The following is a 15,712-nucleotide window of genomic DNA, read 5'->3' as shown; positions in this document are numbered from 1 at the left end:
GAGCTATGAGGAGCAGGAAACACGGGTCAAGGAGCAAAGGGCTGCTGTGAATCAAAACAGCTCTCTCAGCACTTCCAATGCATTCGGGTTTTGATCCTTCCTTGTGTAACCAAATAATTGTACTGCTATGTTTCACTAGTAGACTGCCCAGGCTTTGCCACGGGCCATTTTTTCCCTAATTATATTATATATATAATGAATAACATATTTCGCAAGTTTAGAAAAGATAAACTGCAACAATCGGAAAATAATCAAAATCCACTTCACTTGCTATGTAATTTGACGATGTATATATAGAGAGCAATGATCTAAATAATTAGCTTCAGGATATCAAATTTGAAGTAAAGGATAGAGGAGGTTGAACAGTGGATAGGGGAGGGGCTCCTTAGAGATAGATTCCGACAACTCTTTGTCAACACGCACAATACAAGCACAAGTCGCGGAGGTCAGGGTAGACGACATATGCATTCCATTGTTTCAGTAACCGTTTTGGCCCTTGAAAGTGGCGGATTGGGACTTCCTCCGGGACAAGCTAGATGGGGTGAGGTTAAGCAACGAGGATGACGAGATTTTTTGGAGGTTGGAACCTTTGGGCCAATTCTCCAGGGGATCCCTATACAGAGAAATTTTCAAGACCGAAACACAAGGTGAGGTGATGGATATCTAGAAGATGAAGATTCCTTCAAAAAGAACTTTGGCAAGTTGCGAGGAACCAAATTCTGGGTGGTAATCAAGTGATCAAAAGAAAAGCCAGGAGTCGGCAAGTGCACTTGGTGTGCCCAAGATGAAATTTGTGACCATGTCCTATTTAGATGCGTTGTAGTAAGATTCATTTGGAGCGTCACTAGGTAGACCATGGGCTATACCTGGAACACCATGGGGTTTGCTAATTTACACCATCTTCTAATGGGGACCTGGGGAAGAGATAGACGAATAGTTTGGATTGATTTTGCGGCGATTGCTTGAACCTTGTGGACGACCCGCGACAAATCTTTAATAGAGGGATGATATATAAAACACTCGACTAACCGAGTGTACAAAATTTTGTTTCTGTTGCTATTTTGAAGAGCGCTCGGAAAACAGCAGGACTGACCTCAGTTGACCGCTTGATCAGCACCTTCGGTTCTTGTGTCTTGCTTGCCTAGCGGCGCTTTATGCCCACTTCTTAGTAGTTTTTGTTGTTATTGAGGAATGATTCTTTGTAGCTGTTAGCCTCCCTCCATATATGCCGTGTCGCTACGATTCAATTTTATGGTCTATCTATTAATTTATATTCTTTGGTATCTCTTCGTGTAATATCCGTAAGACTCCGTTTAAGATTAGGCTAGGGTTCCTCGTAAAAAAAATCAGGCAAGGGTCTCTTATCTGATTTTTTACAGTAGCTTCAATTTGTAACTTGTGGCTCTATTCTCTAATGATGAATTCTAGGTCAGCATAGCATAACAACCGTATCTCATCGCATAAGCTGCTCGTTTCTCATCTATTCTATATAAAAGTAGTTGAGAAACAGCTTTGTTCTCACTGCACCCAGCACGGCGGCTCGTTCCTCTCACTCCCTCACAGCAACTCGTTCCTCTAGCTCTCTCATCGCAGAACAGCCACCACCACCGTTTCCCTCCACAGCGTTGTTGTTGGGGAACGTAGTAATTTAAAAAAAAATCCTACGCACACGCAAGATCATGGTGATGCATAGCAACGAGAGGGGAGAGTGTGTCCACGTACCCTCATAGATCGAAAGCGGAAGTGTTAGCACAACGCGGTTGATGTAGTCATACGTCTTCACGATCCGACCGATCAAGTACCGAACGCACGGCACCTTCGAGTTATGCACACGTTCAACTCGATGACGTCCCTCGAACTCCGATCCAGCCGAGCTTTGAGGGAGAGTTCCGTCAGCACGACGGCGTGGTGATGATGATGATGTTGCTACCGTCGCAGGGCTTCGCCTAAGCACCGCTACGATATTATCGAGGTGGATTATGGTGGAGGGGGGAACCGCACACGGCTAAGAGATCCAAGAGATCAATTGTTGTGTCTATGGGGTGCCCTCCTCCTCCGTATATAAAAGGGGGGAGGAGAGGGCCGGCCAAGGGGAGGAGGCGCGCCCAAGGGGGCAGTCCTACTCCCACCGGGAGTAGGACTCCTCCTTTTCCTATTTGGTTAGGAAGAGGGAAGAAAGAGGAAGGAGGGAGGAAGGAAGGGGGGGGCTCCCAATTCGGATTGGGCTTGGGGAGGGGCGTGCCCCCTCCCTTGCTCCTTTCCCCTTCTTTCCACTAAAGCCCATTAAGGCCCATATACCTCCCGGGGGGTTCCGATAACCTTCCAGTGCTCCGGTATTATCCCAATCTCACCCGAAACCATTCCGGTGTCCAAATATAGTCGTCCAATATATCGATCTTTATGTCTCGACCATTTCAAGACTCCTCGTCATGTCCGTGATCACATACGGGACTCCGAACTACCTTCAGTACATCAAAACACATAAACTCATAATATAACCGTCATCGAACTTTAAGCGTGCGGACCCTACGGGTTCGAGAACTATGTAGACATGACCGAGACACGTCTCTGGTCAATAACCAATAGCGGAACCTGGATGCTTATATTGGCTCCCACATATTCTACGAAGATCTTTATCGGTCAAACCGCATAACAACATACGTTGTTCCCTTTGTCATCGGTATGTTACTTGCCCGAGATTCGATCGTCGGTATCTCAATACCTAGTTCAATCTCGTTACTGGCAAGTCTCTTTACTCGTTCCATAATACATCATCCGGCAACTAACTCCTTAGTTACAATGCTTGCAAGGCTTATAGTGATGTGCATTACCGAGTGGGCCCAGAGATACCTCTCCGACAATCGGAGTGACAAATCCTAATCTCGAGATACGCCAACCCAACAAGTACCTTCGGAGACACATGTAGAGCACCTTTATAATCATCCAGTTACATTGTGACGTTTGGTAGCACACAAAGTGTTCCTCCGGTAAACGGGAGTTGCATAATCTCATAGTCATACGAACTTGTATAAGTCATGAAGAAAGCAATAGCAAAATACTAAACGATCAAGTGCTAAGCTAACGGAATGGGTCAAGTCAATCACATCATTCTCCTAATGATGTGATCCCGTTAATCAAATGTCAACTCATGTCTATGGATAGGAAACACAACCATCTTTGATCAACGAGCTAGGCAAGTAGAGGCATACTAGTGACACTCTGTTTGTCTATGTATTCACACAAGTATTATGTTTCCAGTTAATACAATTCTAGCATGAATAATAAACATTTATCATGATATAAGGAAATAAATAATAACTTTATTATTGCCTCTAGGGCATATTTCCTTCAATCTCCCACTTGCACTAGAGTCAATAATCTAGATTACACAGTAATGATTCTAACACCCATGGAGCCTTGGTGTTGATTATGTTTTGCTCGTGGAAGAGGCTTAGTCAACGGGTCTGCAACATTCAGATCTGTATGTATTTTGCAAATCTCTATGTCTCCCACTTGGACTTGATCCCAGATGGAGTTGAAGCGTCTCTTGGTGTGCTTGGTTCTCTTAGTAAAACGCAACCGATCAATATAATCCTTAATAAGGGTAAACTTCTCCGATATAGTGTAATTGGGAGAATTCAAAAAGATAATAGGACTATCATGCATGGGTGCAATAGCAACAATTTCATGTTTAACATAAGGAACTATAGCAAGTTCATCTCCATAAGCATAATTCATATTGGCATCTTGGCCACAAGCATAGCAAGCATCATCAAAAAGGGATATTTCAAAAGAATCAACGAGATCATAGCAATTATCATAGCATTCATCCTTCGGTAAGCATGAAGGGGAATTAAACAATGTATGAGTTGAAGAGATACTCTCATTAGAAGGTGGGCACGGGTGATCAATCCGCTCTTCCTCCTTTTGTTCTTCGCTCTCCTCCTCATCTTTTTCATCCAATGAGCTCACAGTTTCATCAACTTCTTCTTCCATAGATTCCTGCAAAATATTAGTCTCTTCTTGGACAGCGAAGACTTTCTCAATAAGAGCATTAATATAGGAATTATATTCATAATTATCATAGCAATATTTTAGGATAGCTAAATTTTCAGGCCTATAAACATCATCATCAAAAGCTTCATTCTTTTCAAACAAAGATTCAGTTTCATAAGCACCCTTAAAAGCAACAAATTCTTCTATTTGTTCCACATCATAGTAATCATATATACCATTAGCATAAGAAGCTAAGGTTTCATTATCATTAAATTTGCATGAAAAGGGAAGGTGTGGAGCCTTCATCCTAGAGCAACAAGTATAATCATAACTCAAGCATACTTGCTGAGCATACCATTTCAATATATAAATTTGATCACATAATAGTTTCCCTTTTTGTGTTAAGCGATAATCCCTAAAGTATTCACGTTGATCCAACATTACTCCCATTACCAAATTAAATGAGGTTTTCTCAGGATTATCAAAGTGGTACATAATATTTTTCACATATTGAGCATCGAGGGTTTTAGGAGGTTCCTCATCTCCATGAGAAGCAAGTACACCTAATTTTTTTGGTATTTCGTGTTCCATATCCATAACTAAAGATAGAGAACAACTAAGGACAGCAAATAAAAATTACTTAGTGATAAAGCAAACAAGAAAACACGAGAATATTCACCCCATGCTATAACTCCCCGGCAACGGCGCTAGAAAAAGGACTTGATAACCCACAATTATAGGGGATCGCAACAGTTTTCGATAAGTAAGAGTGTCGAACCCAACGAAGAGCTAAAGGTAGAACAAATATTCCCTCAAGTTCTAGCGACCACCGATACAACTCTACGCACGCTTGACGTTCGCTTTACCTAGAACAAGTATGAAACTAGAAGTACTTTGTAGGTGTTATTGGATAGGTTCGCAAGATAATAAAGAGCACGTAAATAAAAATAGGGGCTGTTTAGATTAATAAACAATAAATTAAATATAGCGAGTGTGGAAAAGTGGTGGTAGGAGTTGCGAAATTGCCCCTAAGCAATTGACTACTTTACTAGACCGATAACAACTATTATGTGGGAGAGGCCACTGCTAGCATGTCATCCCTGACTTGGAATTCTATGCACTTATGATTGGAACTATTAGCAAGCATCCGCAACTACTAATGCTCATTAAGGTAAAACCCAACCATAGCATTAAGATATATTGGTCCCCCTTCAATCCTGTATGCATCAATTTCTATGCTAGGCTGAAGCTTCTGTCACCCTTGCCCTCCAATACATAGTCCTATCAATATACAACTAACCCTATGGTGTGATCCACGCGCGCTCTCATATGATGGGCACCAAAGGACAGTAACATAACCACAAGAAAATTAAATCAATCATAGCAATTCATCAACCACCGATAGGACAACGAAAATCTACTCAGACATCATAGGATGGCAACACATCATTGGATAATAATATGAAGCATAAAGCACCATGTTCAAGTAGAGGGTACAGCGGGTTGCGGGAGAGTGGACCGCTGTAGATAGAGGGGGGAAGGTGATGGAGATGTTGGTGAAGACGGCGGAGGTGTTGGTGTAGATCGCGGTGATGATGATGATGGCCACGGCAGCGTTCCGGCGCCACCGGAAGAGAAGGGGAGAGGGGGCCCCTTCGTCTTCTTCTTCCTTGACCTCCTCCCTAGATGGGAGAAGGGTTTCCCCTCTGGTCCTTGGCCTCCATGGCATGGGAGGGGCGAGAGCCCCTCCGAGATTGGATCTTTCTCTCTGTCTCTCTCTGTTTCTGCGTTCTGGTGTGCTGCCCTTTCACCGTTTCGTATATATATGGAGATCCGTAACTCCGATTGGATCGAAACCTTCTCCGTGGTTTTTCCCCCCGAAAATTAGCTTTCTTGCGGCCGAAGAATGGCATCAACCGCCTTACGGGTGGCCCACGAGGGTCAGGGCGCGCCCAGGGGGGCAGGCGCGCCCCCTACCTCGTGGCCACCTCGAGTACCATCTCGCGTTGATTTTCTTCCGGAATTTTCCAAATATTCCAAAAATAAGCTCCATCCGTTTTCATCCCGTTTGGATTCCGTTTGATATGGATATCCTATGAAACCAAAAACATGCAACAGACATGAACTAGCACTGGGCACTGGATCAATATGTTAGTCCCAAAAATAGTATAAAAAGTTGCCAAAAGTATATGAAAATTGTAGAATATTGGCATGGAACAATCAAAAATTATAGATACGACGGAGACGTATCAGCATCCCCAAGCTTAATTCCTGCTCATCCTCGAGTAGGTAAATGATAAAAAAGATAATTTTTGATGTGGAATGCCACCTAGCATAATCTTGATCATATGTCTAATCATGGCATGAATATTAAGACACGAGTGATTCAAAGCAATAGTATATCATTTGACATTAAGAAAATAATACTTCAAGCATACTAATAAAGCAATCACGTCTTTTCAAAATAACATGGCCAAAGAAAGTTATCCCTACAAAGTCATATAGTCTGGCTATGCTCCATCTTCACCACACAAAATATTCAAATCATGCACAACCCCGATGACAAGCCAAGCAATTGTTTCATACTTTTGACGTTCTCAAACCTTTTTAACTTTCACGCAATAAATGAGCGTGAGCCATGGACATAGCACTATAGGTGGAATAGAATATGATGGTGGAGGAGACAAAAAGGAGAAGATAGTCTCACATCAACTAGGCATATTAACAGGCTGTGGATATGCCCATCAATAGATATCAATGTGAGTGAGTAGGGGTTGCCATGCAACGGATGCACTAAGAGCTATAAGTGTATGAAAGCTCAAACTAGAAACTAAGTGGGTGTGCATCCAACTTGCTTGCTCATGAAGACCTCGGGCATTTGAGGAAGCCCATCATCGGAATATACAAGCCAAGTTCTATAATGAAAATTCCCACTAGTATATGAAAGTGATAACTCAAGAGACTCTCTATAAGAAGAACATGGTGCTACTCTGAAGCACAAGTATGGTAAAAGGATAGTAACATTGCCCCTTCTCTCTTTTTCTCTCATTTTTTTGGTGGGCTTCTTTGGCCCCTTTTTTTATTTGGGCTTCTTTGGCCTCTTTTATTTTTTTGTAAAGTCCGGAGTCTCATCCCGACTTATGGGGGAATCATAGTCTCCATCATCCTTTCCTCACTGGGGCAATGCTCTAATAATGATGATCATCACACTTTTATTTACTTACAACTCAATATTACAACTCGATGTCTAGAACAAAGATATGACTCTCTATGAATACCTCCGGCGGTGTACCGGGATGTGCAATGATCTAGCATAGCAATGACATCAAAGAATGGACAAGCCATGAAAACATCATGCTAGCTATCTTACGATCATGCAAAGTAATATGACAATGAATGCTCAAGTCATGTATATGATGATGATGGAAGTTGCATGGCAATATATCTCGGAATGGCTATGGAAATGCCATGTTAGATAGGTATGGTGGCGGTTTTGAGGAAGGTATATGGTGGGTTTATGGTACCGGCGAAAGTTGCGCGGTGCTAGAGAGGCTAGCAATGGTGGAAGGGTGAGAGTGCGTATAATCCATGGACTCAACATTAGTCATAAAGAACTCACATACTTATTGCAAAAGTCTATTAGCTATCAAAACGAAGTACTATGCGCTTGCTCCTAGGGGGATAGATTGGTAGGAAAAGACCATCGCTCGCCCCGACCGCCACTCATAAGGAAGACAATCAATAAATACATCATGCTCCGACTTCATCACATAACGGTTCACCATACGTGCATGCTACAGGAATCACAAACTTCAACACAAGTATTTCTACAATCCACAACTACCCACTAGCATGACTCTAATATCACCATCTTTATATCGCAAAACTATTGCAAGGAATCAAACATATCATATTCAGCGATCTACAAGTTTATGTAGGATTTTATGACTAACCATGTGAATGACCAGTTTCTGTCATCTCCCTAAATAGATATAAGTGAATCAAGAGAGTTCAATTCTTTCTACAAAAGATATGTCCACGCTCTAACAATTATAAGTGAAGCAAAAGAGCATTCTACAAACGGCGGTTTTCTATGTAAAGAGAAACAAGCAATCCAAACTTCAAATGATATAAGTGAAGCACATGAAGCATTCTAAAAATCCATACTCAAAAGATATAAGTGAAGTGCAAAGAGAATTCTATAAATCAACCAAGGACTATCTCATACCAGCATGGTGCATAAAAGAAAAATGAAAAGTAATGCAAAAAGACGCTCCAAGATTGCACATATCGCATGAACGAAACGAATCCGAAAACATACCGATACTTGTTGAAGAAAGAGGGGATGCCTTCCGGGGCATCCCCAATCTTAGATGCTTGAGTCTCCTTGAATATTTACTTGGGGTGCCTCGGGCATCCCCAAGCTTGAGCTCTTGCCTCTCTTCCTTCTTCTCACATCGAGACCTTCTCGATCATCGAACACTTCATCCACACAAAACTTCAACAGAAAACTCGGTAAGATCCGTTAGTATAATACAGCAAATCATTACTCTAAGTACTGTTGCAAACCAATTAATATTTTGTTTTTGCACTGTGTCTAATATAATATAACTTTTTCATGGCTTAATCCACTGATATAAATTGATAGTTTCATCAAAACAAGCAAACTATGCATCAAAAACAGAATCTGTCTAAAACAGAACAGTCTATAATAATCATAACATTCACCATACTTCTGATACTTGAAAAATTCTTCCAAAATTAGGAAAAATAAAAAATTTGTATAGAAAGACAGAGAAAAAATAATCAGAACCATTTGACGTTCCAGCTAAAAATGTAAAATCGCGCACTACAGCCAAAGTTTCTGTCCTGCACCGTACAGACCATCAAGCAAATGTAAACATCCTAAAGGCAAACCTTGGCACATTATTTTTATAATACAATGGAATTGTACAAGTGGATAATTATATTTGTTGAAAAAAATTTGGGTTCCCCTCTTTATTTTTGTTGTTTTTAAACTATATAAAAGCACTCAACAGAAATAAATGACTCTCTAAAACTTTCGGGTTGTCTCCCTGGCAGCGCTTTCTTTAAAGCCATTAAGCTAGGCATATAGTGCTCAAGTAGTGAATCCACCCAGATCCCAAGGTATATCAAAGCCAATTTTAATTAACAATGATTTGTAATTTAGTAGTGAGCACAAAGTAATATATATCATGCAACAACGAAGTCTAACTCTCTTCCTATGCATCGACATGTCATAAAAGAACAATTCATGCACACATAGTAAAGGCCAATGCATAGTATAAACAGTTTCTTGCAATTTTGTTGTATGGAAACATAAAGAGGTGAAGATATAGTTCCTCTCTCATAATAATTGCAAGTAGGAGCAGCAAGCACATGCATATTATATCTATCAAGATCATCATGTGTAATAGTAAAACGCAACCGATCAATATAATCCTTAATAAGGGTAAACTTCTCCGATATAGTGTAATTGGGAGAATTCAAAAATATAATAGGACTATCATGCGTGGGTGAAATAGCAACAATTTCATGTTTAACATAAGGAACTATAGCAAGTTCATCTCCATAAGCATAATTCATATTGGCATCTTGGCCACAAGCATAGCAAGCATCATCAAAAAGGGATATTTCAAAAGAATCAACGGGATCATCGCAATTATCATAGCATTCATCCTTCGGTAAGCATGAAGGGGAATTAAACAATGTATGATTTGAAGAGATACTCTCATTAGAAGGTGGGCACGGGTGATCAATCCGCTCTTCCTCCTTTTGTTCTTCGCTCTCCTCCTCATCTTTTCATCCAATGAGCTCACAGTTTCATCAACTTCTTCTTCCATAGATTCCTGCAAAATATTAGTCTCTTCTTGGACAGTGGAGACTTTCTCAATAAGCGCATTAATATAGGAATTATATTCATAATTGTCATAGCAATATTTTAGGATAGCTAAATTTTCAGGCCTATAAACATCATCATCAAAAGCTTCATTCTTTTAAAACAAAGATTCAATTTCATAAGCACCCTTAAAAGCAACAAATTCTTCTATTTGTTCCACATCATAGTAATCATATATACTGGAGGTGTTGGTGTAGATCGCGGTTGAGGGAGTCCTGGAATAGGGGGTCTCCAGACAGCCGGACTATCTCCATTAGCCGGACTGTTAGACTATGAAGATACAAGATTGAAGACTTCGTCTCGTGTTCGGATGGGACTCTACTTGGCGTAGAAGGCAAGCTAGGCAATACGTATATGGATATCTCCTCCTTTGTAACCAACCTTGTGTAACCCTAACCCTTTCCGATGTCTATATAAACCGGAGGGTTTTAGTCCGTAGGACAACAATCACAACATACAACTATATCGTAGGCTAGCTTCTAGGGTTTAGCCTCTCTGATCTCGTGGTAGATCTACTCTTGTAACACCCATATCTTCAATATTAATCAAGCAGGACGTAGGGTTTTACCTCCATCAAGAGGGCCCGAACCTGGGTAAAACTTCGTGTCCCTTGCCTCCTGTTACCATCTAGCCTAGACGCATAGTTCGGGACCCCCTACCCGAGATCTGCCGGTTTTGACACCGACATTGGTGCTTTCATTGAGAGTTCCTCTGTGTCGTCACTATTAGGCTTGATGGCTCCTACTATCATCGATAGCGATGCGGTCCAGGGTGAGACTTTTCTCCCCAGACAGATCTTCGTATTCGGCGGCTTTGCATTGCGGGCTTATTCGCTTGGCCATCTGGAGCAGATTGAAAGCTATGCCCCTGGACATCAGGTCAGATTTGGAAGTTTGAATTACATGGCCAACTTCCATGGGGACTTGATCTTCAACGGATTCGAGCCACAGCCAGGTGCGCCGCACTGTCACGATGGGTATGACCTAGCTCTACCATTGGACGGTACCCTAGAGGCCGCGCCCGCATCAGCTCCGACCCTTAGCTCGGAGCCAGCCGCAGTAATCGAGGACGGGTGGCTAGACACCACCTCAGGGGCTGTAGTCTCAACGGCGATCGAGCCGAACACCAGCATAATCCTCTGCGCAGCCCGTGACTCCAAGGTGCCGGACTCTCCTCCGGACCCCGAACCATCCGCACCCCTGCCAATCGAATCCGACTGGGCGCGGATCATGGAATTCACCGCTGTGGGTATCTTTCAGCACTCGCCCTTCGGCGACATTCTGAATTCACTAAGGTCTCTCTCTTTGTCGGGAGAGCCCTGGCCGGATCATGGCCAACAGGACTGGGATACGGACGACGAAGAAATTCGACGCCCACCCACTACCCACTTTGTAGCCACTGTCGATGATTGAACCGACATGCTCGACTTCGACTCCGAAGACATCGACGGTATGGACGACGATGTAGGAGATGAACATGAGCCAGCACCTATAGGGCACTGGAAGGCCACCTCATCGTACGACATATACATGGTGGATACACCCAATGAAGGCAACGGTGACGAGATAGCGGAGGATGACCCTTCCAAGAAGCAACCCAAGCGCCGACGTCAGCGGCGCCGCTCTAAGTCCCGCCAAAGCAAAAGTGGTGATACCGGCACAGGAGATAATAACACTCCGGATAGCGCCGAAGACAACAAAAATCCCCTCCAGCAAGATTTAGATCAGGAGGATGAAGGAGCCAGCTCTCCTGAGAGAGCGGCTGGCGGAGAGGAGGAGGATGACAATTACATGCCCCCCTCCGAAGACGAGGCAAGCCTCGGCGACGATGAATTCACCGTACCAGAGGATCCTGTCGAACAAGAGCGCTTCAAGCGCAGGCTTATGGCCACGGCAAATAGCCTAAAGAAAAAGCAGCAGCAGCTTCAAGTTGATCAAGATCTGCTAGCTGACAAATGGACTGAAGTCCTCGCAGCCGAGGAATATAAACTCGAGCGTCCCTCCAAGAGTTACCCAAGGCGCAGGTTACTACCCCGACTGGAGGAAGAAGCGTATGATACGGCTGATCGGCCACCTCGTGGCCGCGATAGAGAGGCATTTCTGCCGAAAGCTCAGCCTCCACCCCAACGCCATCCAAATAAAAAGGCATGGGGAGATACGCCAGACCTGCGAGACATATTGGAGGACAAAGCAAAGCATTCAAGATCGATCTACGGATCACGAGGGTGCACCACTCTACGAGACAAACGTCACGCCGAATACAGTAAAAGAAAATCCGGCCGGGCCGAACACAGCGGGCAGGACCCATACGAGTTGCGTCGCGATATAGCCCAATACAGAGGCGCCGCACACCCCTTATGCTTCACAGACGAAGTAATGGAACATCAATTCCCAGAAGGTTTCAAACCTGTAAACATGGAATCATACGACGACACAACAGATCCCGCGGTATGGATTGAGGACTTCCTCCTCCACATCCACATGGCCCGCGGTGATGACTTACATGCCATCAAGTACCTCCCACTAAAACTCAAAGGACCAGCACGACATTGGCTTAATAGCTTGCCAGCGGACTCCATTAGCTGTTGGGAAGATCTGGAAGCCGCATTCCTCGACAACTTTCAGGGCACTTATGTGCGACCACCAGACGCCGATGACTTGAGCCACATAATTCAGCAGCCAGAAGAGTCGGCCAGGCAATTCTGGACTCGGTTCCTTACAAAGAAAAATCAAATCGTCGACTGTCCGGATGCGGAGGCCTTAGCGGCTTTCAAGCACAACATCCGAGACGAGTGGCTAGCCCGGCACCTTGGTCAGGAAAAGCCGAAATCTATGGCAGCCCTCACGACGCTCATGACCCGCTTTTGTGCGGGAGAAGACAGCTGGTTGGCTCGCAGTAACAACATATCAAAGAACCATGGTACCTCAGATACCAAGGACGGCAACAGCAGGTCACGTCGCAACAAGCATAAGCGCCGCATTAACGGCGAAAGTACTGAGGATACGGTAGTCAATGCCGGATTCAAAGGCTCTAAACCCGGTCAGCGGAAAAAGCCATTCAAACAAAGTACGCCGGGTCCGTCCAGTTTGGACCGTATACTCGATCGCTCGTGTCAAATACACGACACCCCAGACAAACCAGCCAATCACACCAACAGGGATTATTGGGTGTTCAAGCAGGCCGGCAAGTTAATTGCCGAAAACAAGGACAAGGGGCTGCATAGCGATGACGAGGAAGAACCTCGGCAGCCGCACACTGGAGGACAGAAGACGTTTCCCCCGCAAGTGCAGACGGTGAACATGATATACGCAACCCACATCCCCAAGAGGGAGCGGAAGCGTGCGCTCAGGGACGTATATGCGTTGGAGCCAGTCGCCCCAAAGTTCAACCCTTGGTCCTCCTATCCAATCACCTTCGATCGCAGGGACCACCCCACCAGTATCCGTCACGGCAGATTCGCCGCACTGGTCCTAGACCCAATCATCAACGGATTTAACCTCACTCGAGTCCTCATGGACGGCGGCAGCAGCCTGAACCTACTTTATCAGGACACAGTGTGCAAAATGGGTATAGACCCCTCAAGGATCAAACCCACAAAGACGACCTTTAAAGGCGTCATTCCAGGCGTAGAGGCCCACTGCACAGGCTCAATTACAATGGAAGTGGTCTTCGGATCCCCGGATAACTTCCGAAGCGAAGAGTTAATCTTTGATATAGTCCCGTTCCGCAGTGGTTATCACACGCTGCTCGGTCGAACCACATTCGCTAGATTTAATGCGGTACCACATTATGCATACCTCAAGCTCAAGATGTCAGGACCTCGCGGAGTTATTACAGTCAATGGAAACACAGAGCGCTCTCTCCGAACAGAGGAGCACACCGCGGCCCTCACAACAGAAGCACAAAGCAGCCTCTCAAGGCAATCTACCAGTTCGGCGTTTCAAAGCCCAGACACCTTCAAGTGCGCTCGGGGCAATCGGCAAATAGACCGCCTGGCGCGATCTGAGCTCGTGTAGCAATACGACGGCCACCCCAATCCCAGCCCAACGACGTTGTTCGTGCCGCGCGTACATAATTACGCATTAAAAATACCATGGGCACAGATGGGGAGGGGGAGGCACAACCACGGCACGCCCCAAAACGCGGCCTAAACCACACCAGGGACTTCCTGTTTGGTTATTTTTCTTTTTCTTTCATGACTTCAATCTCTGGAAACACTGTCCGGCAGCTCTATTGCCAAACACATGATACAGCAACCAAGGAGGCCGACAACTACGGAATTCCTAGGTGGATTACAGATTTCATATAATTCCTCAGCTCACCCTTGGAAGGGACATAGTCCTACTCTTTTGCTCATTACACTATCTGTATCACTCTGCTTTAATGCAATTTTTTAATATACAATGCATGACATTACGACTATTATCGCATTTTTGTTATATGTATACATATCTATGTGTTCATTAATGACGCCTAGCAACCGTACACTCTAGTACGGCCAATGCACCAGGGGCTTATGTACCCACAGTATGGTGTGAAAAGTTCGAACACTTTCACAAGTGCGGCACCCCGAACTTATAGCATTATATGCATCAGCTCCGAATCATGTCTTTGGTCAAATGTTGGGTTTGCCCGGCTCCTATGTTTTGGTACCTTACGTTCCGCTCCATCGGCTAAGGTAGCGCTAGGAGAACTACTGCGATTGTGCCCCGGTTCTGCCGGGCCGAGCACCTCAGTAGAGAAAGCTAAAACTGACTGTCATGATAAGGCAAGAGACTGGTCGCTGTTCGGCGAGGTTTTTCGAGTCCCTAAAGACTTATGCCGCTTAGGGCAAGGGGCCGGCTCCGTCCGGCTTACAGGCGTGTATCGCGCCCTGAATTCGGCCTTCCGAACACCAGGGGCTTCGCCGAAATTTAAAATTATAGAATTCTATGGCTAAGTGAGAGTGATAAAGCAATATTAGTCCGGTTGCCTTGTTCGTTGTGCTGAGCACCTCCCTCAAAGGACCCAAATATGGGAACAAGAGTGCTCAGGTTTATCCCGAACACCCCAGCACTAGCGGCATGGGGGTAGAAGCCGAGGACTAGCCATCTCTCAGATTGGATAAACAGCCAAACATAAGGTAATATTTTAAATTCACACAAGCGTTGCATAGCGAATACAATACAAGTTTTCATACATATAGGACAAAACGAGCAAGTCTCATTCAAATATTACATTTTGCGAACACTCATCCGCGAGAAGACAGGCGCCCGGCAGAACACCCTCATAGTACATTTTGGGGTGGCGGTGCTCCTTACCCTCCGGCGGCCCCTCCTTGATCAGCTTCACAGCGTCTAGCTTGACCCACTGCGTTTTTACACGAGCGAAGGCCCGGCGTGCACCTTCAATGCAGGCGGATCGCTTGACGACCTCCAGCCGTGGGCAGGCATCCACAAGCCGCCTCACCAGGCCAAAGAAGCTGTTCGGAAGGGCGTCGCCAGGCCACAACCGGACTATGAAGCCCTTCATGGCCTGATCGGCCGCCTTATGTAGCTCGGCCATCTGCTTCAGCTGGTCGCTCATTGGCACCGGATGTTCGGCCTCAGCATACTGAGACCAGAACAGCTTCTCCGTCAAGCTTCCGTCCTCGGCCTGGTAGAACAGTGCGGCATTGGACACACTGCGGGGCAGATCTGCGAATGCTCCTGAAGAGCTCCGGATTCGGGTAAGTAATCGGTAATTCACCTTTACATGCTTGCTTTGCATATAGAAAGCCTTACCCGCTGCTATCTTCTTCATCGCGCCGATCTCTTG

This window comes from Triticum aestivum, chromosome 4A (assembly GCF_018294505.1).
Source record: "Triticum aestivum cultivar Chinese Spring chromosome 4A, IWGSC CS RefSeq v2.1, whole genome shotgun sequence".
Classification (NCBI taxonomy): Eukaryota; Viridiplantae; Streptophyta; class Magnoliopsida; order Poales; family Poaceae; genus Triticum; species Triticum aestivum.
Note: the sequence above shows the minus strand (reverse complement) of the source record.